Genomic DNA, 10,740 nt, shown 5'->3' with positions numbered 1-10,740 from the left:
TCCACTAACAGTTTTCTTTCCATCTGCCACATAGTCTTGGAATCAATGTCACATATTTTAGAGTTTTGTTATGGCACCATCCCAATTCTGTACACTGTGTAGCGTTGTAGTTGCTTTTTGCTCTTATGCATGAGCTCCATGAGAATGGCAGGAATGTTTCTAGTGCCTAGACCATAGTGTGTATTCAGTAAATATTACTGAATAAATAAATAAATAAAGTTATTCTTAATTGTTAAAAACCTTTTGAAGGAATCATTAGTAAATTTTATCCAATTTCTATTACCCCAGTAACTATGACTCTAGTTCACCTAATGTCCTCTAAACTATTCTCTTTAGTATAATACCTATAGGGTACAACCTGTTCACACATAGACAGTGGCCCTTATTTGAACCGAAATTCTCCCATTCATAAAATATGATTCTTAAAAAGATTCTCAATGTCTGTATGACTCAATTTTTTCATCTGTAAAATAAGGATCACAGTAGCACTTACATGATTGTTGTGAGAATGCTTGGTATAGAGGAAGAACTATTATTATTATTTCATTGTTAGATCCATGCATAACAAACTTATAACACTGATTCCAGAATGAAAATGAGTAGCTGGAGAAAGGAGTGGAAAGAAGACATATTTTTTGCTGTACATATTTTTTGGTAAGTTTTGAATATTGTACCATCTGCATGTATTACCTATTGAAAACAATGATTAACTTAAAAATAATATGTGTATATTTGTTCATTTTAATTTCTATTATTAATAGCTTGATTGATATATTTTTAAAACAGCAATAAAAACTTAGAATATTTTATTCATGACAAATTTGAAATGGATTTATTTTTAAGCTTTTTAGAGTCCATTAGAAATAGCAATTAAACAAGAAGCACTTTTATAGGGGGAAGATTTTATTGAGGCCTTAATACTGCTTTTAGTTGTAAATGTTTTCATTGGGTTAAAGAGAAAACAGTCGATGATATCAATACAAATCCATATAATTCTGAAGAGCATAAATGTGAGGTTTCACTCATAAAAAGGAGTGTATAGTTGGAGAAGTGTTTAATCTGTCCACAATAAAACCCTCATTCATATATACAGTATTTTACAATTTGTGGTTTATCTCACATGCTTGGTTGATGTGGAGTTGTCTAGCCTGAAAGCATGCAATAAATAAATGTTCATTTTATGTTTCCTTTCATCCCTCAAATAGAGTTTTCAGGTCATGGAAGGCCTTAAATGTCAACCAAACATACTTCTGAAATTATGCAGCAGGACAAAAGTGGGTATTGGTAAAAATTATTCCAGCCTATAATGGGAGAAAAAAATCAATTTTCTCCATAGAAATGTTTAACTTCGGTCAGGTTCGGTGGCTCAGCCTGTAAGCCCAGTGCTTTGGGAGGCCAAGGTGAGTGGATTGCCTGAGCCCGCGGGTTTGAGACCTGCCTGGGCAACTTGACGGGACCTCATCTCTACAATAAATCGAAAATTAGCCGGGTGTGGTAGTGCACACCTATAGTTCCAGCTACTTGGAAGGCTGAGGCGGAAGGATTGCTGGAGCCCAGCAAGTCGAGGCTGCGGTGGCTGAGAGCTGCCGTTGCACTGCAGTCTGGGTGACAGAGTGAGACTCCAACTCAAAAAAAAAAAAAAAAAAAAAAAGAAAAGAAATATTTAACTTCTGAAACAAACTGATTCTGTTCTTTGATATGCAAGAGAGAGCAAATTAATTAATTGACCAGGCAGTTATTAATCACATTGTTCATTTGGTTAGTAATCAGTTGTTCTGTATTCCATTCATTCTTTATAGTGTTACTCTTTTTGCCCACTTATTTTTACTTCAATTTTCTCATCTAAAAAACAATAACAGTTTAAAATTTCTTGTTAATCATTTATTTGTCAGGGGCATTAAGAAGTAGTACCTGTCTGGGGAATGGACTGAATTAAATGAATTAACTGAATTACCTAAATTTTTGTCAAGACATCGTAAGCAATATCAAAAGACAAGACGTGGTTAATTTCTCTGAATATTCCATAAGTTCTTGGGGAAAAAAAATCTGTATTCTCTTTTTTTGTGTCTAAAAAAGATTATGATAAACTAAGAAAAATATGTGAAACATATGTTGGGCAAAATGCTACTATCCCTAATATAGGAAGATTCTATCATTTGACCCCAGTTTTAAAAATAGGCAAAAGATCCTTCCTTTCATAAAAGATCAAATCCTTCAAGGGGAAATCTAGATGACCAATAAACATGAAAAGACTACTGAATATTTGCTATTTTTTCTATTCCCTATTTTCCTAATTTCTGAAGTTATCACTATTTCCTTTCTTTTCTTTTTTTAATGTAGTAAGCACGGTCTTAATTCTTTTTATTTTATTGACAGATAAAGTTATAATATATTGTGATTGACATGATGTTTTGAGATATATATATATATTATGAAATGGCCAAATGGAGCTAATACATGCATTACTTCATACAGTTGTCATTTTGTGACATAGTAGGTATTTGATAAATATTATTTAATACATGCATGAAGTTTTTAATTCCTAAAGCCCCTTTAAAACTGTCTTTGTTAAGTTTTATCTGATCTTTATTACCCTAGTAACTATTGTGACAGGAGATAGCTAGAGAAAGGCTAGCAGACAGACAGACAGGTCCTCTGGTAACAGTGTAGGGAACTCTTGGCAGGTCTCTCTGGCTCAGCATTGGTAAACAAGCTCCCTGTGAGCCTCTCAAGCTAGAGCTTAGGTACTCACTGCTGGGATTGAAAAGCAACCAATCAGCTCACCATTAGGCTCCTACCTCCTGCCGATTGGTCCTTAATACTAACCAATCAGAACAGCTCACAGCTAGTGTTAGCCGGTCAACTTGGACTTAGGGCTATATACCAGGTTTCCATCCCAGAGATGGGCAATCCATTTGCGTCCCCTCCCACTGTGGAAGCTTCTCTGTCCTCTCAATAAATTCTGCTTACTCACTTCGCCAATGGCCATGTCGCTCATTCTTCCTGGGCATGAGATAAGAACCTTGATCCTGAAGAGCTGCGACCTGAAGAGCTGCAGAAGATCTTCGGAGCCGGCTGAATCAGGAGAGCTGCCGGAAGAAGGTGAGACTCTGAAGCGGAGACACCCTTAGGGCTAAGTTGGGCTACCCACTGAACCAGCAACACTCTCAGGGCTTGGCTTGCCAGCCCGTTAGAGCTGACATTTTCGGGGCTAGGCTTACCAGCCCCTTGATGACCCTCTCTGGGGCTTTGCTGGCACTCTTGAAGCCCAGGCTGACCTAAAAAATCTGCATCACTATCACTGTTGATCAGCTAGTCTCTTCTAAGTTATTCTCTTTCATATAAAACCTAGTAGATGACAACCTGTTCACACATGGACAGTGATCCTTATTTGAGCCAAAATTCTCCCATCACAAAATCTACTTAAAATCTACTCTTTCATCACTTTTCAAGAATACAATATATTGTTATAACTATAATCACCATGTTAAACAATAGGTTTCTTGAATTTATTTCTCCTATCTAACTGGAATTTTGCAACTTTTGATCAACATCCCAGCTGGTAACCACCATTCTATTTTCTATTTCTACAAGATCAACCTTTTTCCTTCACACAAGAATATTTAAAATAATATAAATACTTTTTTATTGAATATCATTAGAACTTACCCTGAAAATATCTCAACTGGTGGCTATGAGACACAGGCTTGGCCAACCTGAGTACTGAACCACCTTGGTACCATGATTTCTTTAGGAAAGGACATTTGATTAAGCTGAGCCAAATAAGTCCATTCAAAACTGAATCTAAGACTTTTCCTGAGCAACCAGGATGGAAGTGTTCATTTTTCTGCTGTACTTGGAGGTGTAAGGATATTAACCTGGAGCTACTGCAAGCTTTTGCAACCTCAAAGGGACAGGAAAGAGTTGTGGAAGAGTTACGGTCAATCCTGATGTACGTACACAAATATAATATGCTAGTCTTCAACTGTGGAGCAGCAATAATTTCTTCTAATGGTAAGAGGATGGTCCCTTGAGATTCTGGGAATCTCTTACCTGTCTGATTCCTCACTACATATGGGCTGCTAAGAGCATGTAATTTAAGACACACCCTGGTGATATGTAATACTGACTTTACAAGGTTTCTTTACTGATTCAACGGTTAAAGGGAAAACAATGTCAACCAATTCCCAGTTAACATCATAGCCAATATTTGAACTCAGACTAGCCTTTGCAGTCTAGCCTATCTTATTAGCTAAAAATGGGGTCAACAGAGAGGAAAACAAAATTGAGACATGAAGAAGGACTGGGTTCTCTAAAGACTTGTTTGTGGAGATCCCAGAAAGAGATTCCATTTTCACTAGTTCAAGACTTTTTAAAAATTATTTTCTTAACTTCAATCTCTCTCACAAGGCACATAAAGTTAATTTGGACTATGTTGGACTTCTCGCTGCTTCCTTAGCATGCCTGATGAGTTTTCTACTCTTTGTAGAAAAACTTGTCAGTCAGTAGTTTTTGTCTCTAATCAGGGAGTTCAGTGTCAACTCCCAACTCCTATTAGCCTCATCTCTAATCCTGCATGGACAGGAAAATATGGTCCTAGCTACCCAGGCCTATTTCCAGATCCAATAGTCTCACAAACCATTGGTTCAACTGCCACTTACTATTCTGGATTTGGCTTAACCCTTCAATTCTGGCATCTGGAAATTTCTCTTTCTTGTTTTCAGTTATTTAAATTTTAAAAAATGATATCTAGCATTTTTATGTATTTGAACCATAGGTAAACAGGAAGCCCTTCTAAGACAAGCAAATCTGTCATATTTACCAGAAATTCAATTATACTAGATATTCTATGTCATCTTCCCTCTTTTCTGCCCAACCACAAACACATTATTATTATTACTCTTTATAATTTCCTTGGAGCCTTCAGCTTTCCTGCTTTAGGCTGGGCTGGATGGTTTCTAGGGCTATCATCCAAAGCCTTTACTGCATGTCCTGGTAGGTGTAACCAGTGCAGCAGCCAACATGGTAACTGCCTTGTCCTCCTAGTCCTGACTGCTAGACCTCTTGTTTGTTGAATCTGGCTTCTCTGCGCTCTTTCCTTGGCTGCATGGGGAAATAGCCTGCATTTACCCCCCCTTTTTTTTAATGGTCCAGAGGTCTTTTATTTTTGACACCTATTAAGCCATGAATTCATAGGGAATAGGTGCTCGGCTTCCTTTCTGTTGGTTCTCACAAAGTGTGCCTCTCTGGGTGGGGCAGGCTGGCACTTCAGATGAACCCAGGTGCCTTTTCCCTTGGCTTCCTTCTTTTTCTGGTCATTTTCCTTCATGTGTTTCAGGAAGCTACCTTGACTCTTCGAGTGTTTAATATGCTCAACACTCACATTAATTCTCTTGGCAAGCATCTTGCCCTTGATTTGTTTGTTAACAAAGCCAACAGCAGCCCGAGTAACGTTATAGATTTTTCCTGTCTTGCCATAGTAACATTTGTGGGGCATTCCTTTCCCAACAGTACCCGTTCCCTTGATATCTACAATATACCTTTCTTGTAGATTCGCATGTAGGTGGCCAAAGCAGCAACTCCATGTTTTCTGAACAGGCTAGAGAACACGTACTGGGTACCCCTCCTCTTTCCCTTTGTATCCATCATTTTGGCGAATTACCAGAAGATGGTGGTTCTGGACAAAAGGACTGCTGTTCCTTTTGCCATGCAGGTTATATAGGTCGTAGCCAGAGACTGTTCTGTGTTCCTTCAGCCTGTGTGTTCTCTCTCTCTCTCCTGCTTCCTCTCCAAGATAGGCATGGGGAAATTCCAAGGTCTTGCAGGTTTTTTGGGCTACTCTAGGAGATGGGCAGCACATGCTTCTGCTCTGGGGATCTGTGGTCCCCTTCACTGACTCAGCCAAGGGAGACAGAGTCAAGGTTCCCTCCCTGGAGACCCACAGAACCTGAACCCTTTTATTCTCTCTTTATTCTCTATCTCCCAAGTTTGGGGAGACTTTCTTTAGTATCTAGAGCAAGAGAAACAGACTCTTAGAGCATGCATTTTAAATCTTTTGCCTTTGCCACATCCTTAGGTTTTGGATCCTGAAAGCTAATAATGGACTCTTTTGTTCTCTGTTCTGCTTTGTCATCCTTTCCCTAAAGCTGGAAGATGGAATGCCCTGGCTGCTGGGCTGAGGGAAGGTCACACAGGAAACAATGGGGGGAAACCCTGTGAATATCTTAAAATTCTATTCAGTCACAATGCTTGGGTTCTGTTTACCATCACAATTTTTGGGAGACAGTCTATTATTTTCTAGGATTTTATAATTAGCTGGCGAATATATTTAGTATGTTAAAGTAAAATTAGCTAATTAATCATTTGGTATATCAACTCTGTGATATAAAGATTCCCTTCTGAATCTTCAGTCTCTTAAATTCTACTATGCTATTTATTCAACTCCATTCATTCAGCATTTACTTAGTACGTAGTGTCAGCTACTGTGCTTTCTGTTGGCGGAAAATACAACACAAACAAATAATCCTTTTTTTTTTTGAGTTGGAGTCTCACTTTGTCACCCAGACTGGAGTGCAGTGGCCGCTCCCAGCCACCACAGCCTCGACCTGCTGGGCTCCGGCGATCCTTCCACCTCAGCCTTCCGAGTAACCAGAATTACAGGCATGCCCTACCACGCCTGGCTGATTTTTTGATTTATTGTAGAGATGAGGTCTCGCTGCCCAGGCGGGTCTTGAACCCGCGGGCTCAAGCAATCCTCTCACCTCAGCCTCCCAAAGGCGCGGGATTACAGGCTGAGCCACCGAGCCTGGCTACAAATCCTTTTAAAGGAACTGTGATGCAGGTGTGGGGGAACAATAAACCTTTCTCTCAATGTGCTCTTCCTCTGGTAGAAACACAAACAAGTCACCCCAAAGGCATAAGGAAAGTGAGAAGAGTCATCATAGCGGAATGCACAGAAAAGAGGGCAAAGAAGAGAGGCATTGAAAGTAAGAAATAACTCCGCAGAAGAGGTGACTCTTGAGTTGGGTCTTGAAGAATGAATGAATGTTCAAGTAGTGAAGGACAGAGAAATGCAGCTCGTGGGGCAGTGGGAGTAGGAGGGAGTCAGGGAGAGGAAGACACTGGTAAGGCCTCATAATGACGTATGCATGTACTGTAATATGCTTGGGAACAGAGAAATTGTCTGGATGTGAGAGGGTAGTGGGAGCGGAAAATGTAACTAGAAAGATTCCAGCTTTGTGCTTAGGAAATGTGTCTTGATTTTGAGATTTCTAAGGAGAAAAGAAAAGTTGTGCGTGGAAGGAAGGGCACAGAATGGAAGAGAGGAAGAGAGAGAGAGAGAAGGAAGAGAGAGAAAAAGAAAGGGAGAAGACAGAGGGCAAAGAGAGAGGAGAGAGAGAAGAAAGAGAAGGAAGAGAGGGAAAAGAGAGGAGAGAGAGAGGGAGAAGGGGAGAGTGTGTGTGCACAAGGGAGCACACTTGTGCTTGGGAGCAGGAAAACGAGATTACAACAAGTCTTTCAGAAATTTTAATTTTTATTATTTTTAGAGATGGGTCTTGCTTTGTCAAGGCTGGAGTGCAGTTGTAAGATCTTAGCACATGGCAACCTGAACTCCTGGGCTCAGATGATTTCTCTGAACTCATCCTCCTGAGTAGCTGGGACTATAGCACACGCCACCATACCCAGCTAATTTGTTTTTTATTTTTGTAGAGATGGGGTCTTGCTATGTTGCCCAGACTGGTCTCGAACTCCTGAGTTCAATCAATCCTCCCACCTCAGCCTTCAGAGCCGCTGGGATTACAGGAGTGAACCACCACGCCCGGTTCCCAATCTTATACTATAACCCTGGCTCACCCCATATATATATTACATCTCATGTGGTATAAACATTTTAACTAGGATGTGACTGTATCATACATTAAAAAAAAATATTTTAAAATTATGAATACATAATAGTTTATAAGGTACATGTGATATTTTGATACAAGTATACAATGTATGGTGATCAAATCAGAGTAACCAGGGCATTCATCACCTCAAGCATTTATCATTTCTCTGTGTTAGGAATGTTCCAATTACATTCTTCGTGTTATTTTGAAATATAGAGTAAATCATAAACTATAGTTGCCCTGTTGTGCTACTTAACATTTGATTTTATTCCTTTTATCTAACTGTATTTTTGTACAACTTTTAACTATTATTTGACACCATTAATTTAGATTAGGATAATAGAGGTGCACCTTTTTTTGGATATTATAAGTAGAAATACCTAGAAGACTGCTCTTCCATCAAGTTGTTGGAAAGGTTTTCGTGAGCATATTTTAAAAATTATTTTGGGTAGGGTGGAGAGTGAAAGGACTGGGGTCAGAGGTTGATTTATTGCTTCATAAACATCAGAGACTTGCATAAAACATAGACTTGCATGTTCTGTGTAATGCCTACCAAATATTTTTTAGTTGTATCTTATCTCTTATCTTTTTCAAAACTCAAGTGATTAAATATATAATTGAGAACTCTTTTTTTTTTTTAGTTAGGCTCTCACACTGTCACCCAGGTTGGAGTGCAGTGGCTCATGGCTCACTGCAGCCTTGACCTCCTGAGCTCAGGCGATCCTCCCACCTCAGCTTCCTGAGTAGCTGGGACAACAGGTGTGAGCCACTGCACCCAGCTAATTTTTTGATGTTTGTAGAGAGAAGGTCTCTCTATGTTGCCTAGGCTGGTCTTGAACTGGCCTCCCAAAGTGTTGGAATTACAGGTGAACCATCACGCCCAGTCAGGGAAATTTTATATGTATGCAATTCTGTAAAGTTCTGCAGGTGATATATGGTGGTAAAAAACTAATAGCATACCATTTTGTTCATGTATGTACTGTACTCAGTCAGATGTATAAATGATTATAAAACAATTTATAGAAACATATTATATACTAGAGTTCAACAATTCATTTGACAGGATAGATTGGTAACAAAGTAGTGAACAACCCACAATCTCAGTGTCTTAGCAAAACAAAAGTTTTTTTATTCCTCATAAGGAATCTGCTGTGGGCCTGGGAGATTCTCCAGGACAGGTGTCCAAAGTGTGTTGGTTCAGCATTCCAGGTTGATTGGTCACAAGGCACCTCCATATGGACATGTTTCCACCATGACCACTGGAGAGAAGAATGGACAGGAGGAGCCTTGGCTACTGGCAATTAAATGCTTGTACTCATGACATGACCCAAGTCACTTCTGTTAACATTTCATCGTCAAAACAAGTCTTATGACCATGGCTAGCTTCAAGGGTGGGGGAGGAAAGAGCTATCTTCTCCTGTGTCAGGATCCAGAGAGGATCAGATATTGGTATACAGTAATAATGCTCATCAACATACAGAAAGAGAAACATCACAGAAATGTTACAGAGAAAGGGCAAAGGGCTCTCCTGAGCAGAAAGCAATCATGCTCAGCATGTCATGTCATAAAAGATAGTTCTCCTGTTTTTCTGTCAATAAGTGAAAGTGTGTTCTTTGTTGCTTTGCTTTATTATGCCAGTAGAATCTGGCCTGGTGGGGCTCCAGATTCAATCCGAGCTCCCAGGCTGGTTTACTTGGCAGAATCTACAAAACTTCCATGCTTTCTCCACATCTTTGTTCCTCTCATTCTCTTTTATATGTCTCAGATATGTAGCATAAGGAAATGGGATCTGTGTAAGGGAGTTTCTGGTAAGGTTCTAGAAGGTCTCAGTTTAAGTTCCAGGACCTTTTCATTGCTTCTTGAAGACATGGTTCTATTTTGCAAAAGGTTTTTGGAGTGGAGACTTAACCTAATCATTTAACGTCTCAATTTTGAGCATAGAGACTCATTAACAAGAGAACTATCAGGGTGCAACCAGAAATTCAGCATAGGACTAATGGCAGTCGGTCATATTGATCTTACCTAAATAGGAGAAAAAAAATGGTCCCATAGAAAGTGAGAACATCATTAAACTAAAAAACAGTGAGAAACCAGAGTTTTCATTCATCGTGTAAGCACTTGAGAAAACTTCAGAAGTTGTGTCTTTCCCATTTATTTTGTGTTTACCTCTTATCCAATTCTTAATTCTCATTCAGTAAAAATAAGAGAGAATGAGTCCACTTTGCGAAAATGAGAAAAGGAATATACTTTTGAACGTGCTCTAAAATTAAAATGATCAAATTATCTGTACCCTATTTTTGAGTGTTTTGGAAATGTATATTACCACACATATGAAAGAACGAGAAATCTCTACATTAGCTCTAAACTGGGGATACATAATGAATACAATGTGATTTTTCCACATTTTAAGAAGTCGGCCGCATTGAAAATTGGAATGAAAATATTTTATGATGTTATGATTTTAAAAACGATTATTTTTTGAGATTATTAGAAAAGAGAATTCAGAAGTTAATGTGCAGGCTTTAGAAGGAACTGAAACCAAGCACATACTGTTAAAAAAAAAAAAAAAAAAATCCCAGCTCCCCACTGCGAGTGGCCCCCTCTCTAGGGGGCAGCAGAGACGCCCAGGAGGGGACAGAGATCGCTGCGACCCGAGAGAGGCCGAGCGGGTGGGGGCCATGCCCGCGCCAGGCGCAGGACTGCGGCCCGGCGCGGGGGTCGGAGGGGGAGGCGGCGAAGCCACTTCACGGATGAGCCTCCGCCGGCGACGCTCTCCGCCCGCCGGCCGGGAGGCGGGGTGGCGGCCCGATGAAAGAAGCAGCCTGGAAGGCAGGAAGGAAGGAGCGAGGGA

Source organism: Carlito syrichta, unplaced genomic scaffold (assembly GCF_000164805.1).
Source record: "Carlito syrichta isolate Samal-C Ts95f unplaced genomic scaffold, Tarsius_syrichta-2.0.1 Scaffold100685, whole genome shotgun sequence".
Classification (NCBI taxonomy): domain Eukaryota; kingdom Metazoa; phylum Chordata; class Mammalia; order Primates; family Tarsiidae; genus Carlito; species Carlito syrichta.
Note: the sequence above shows the minus strand (reverse complement) of the source record.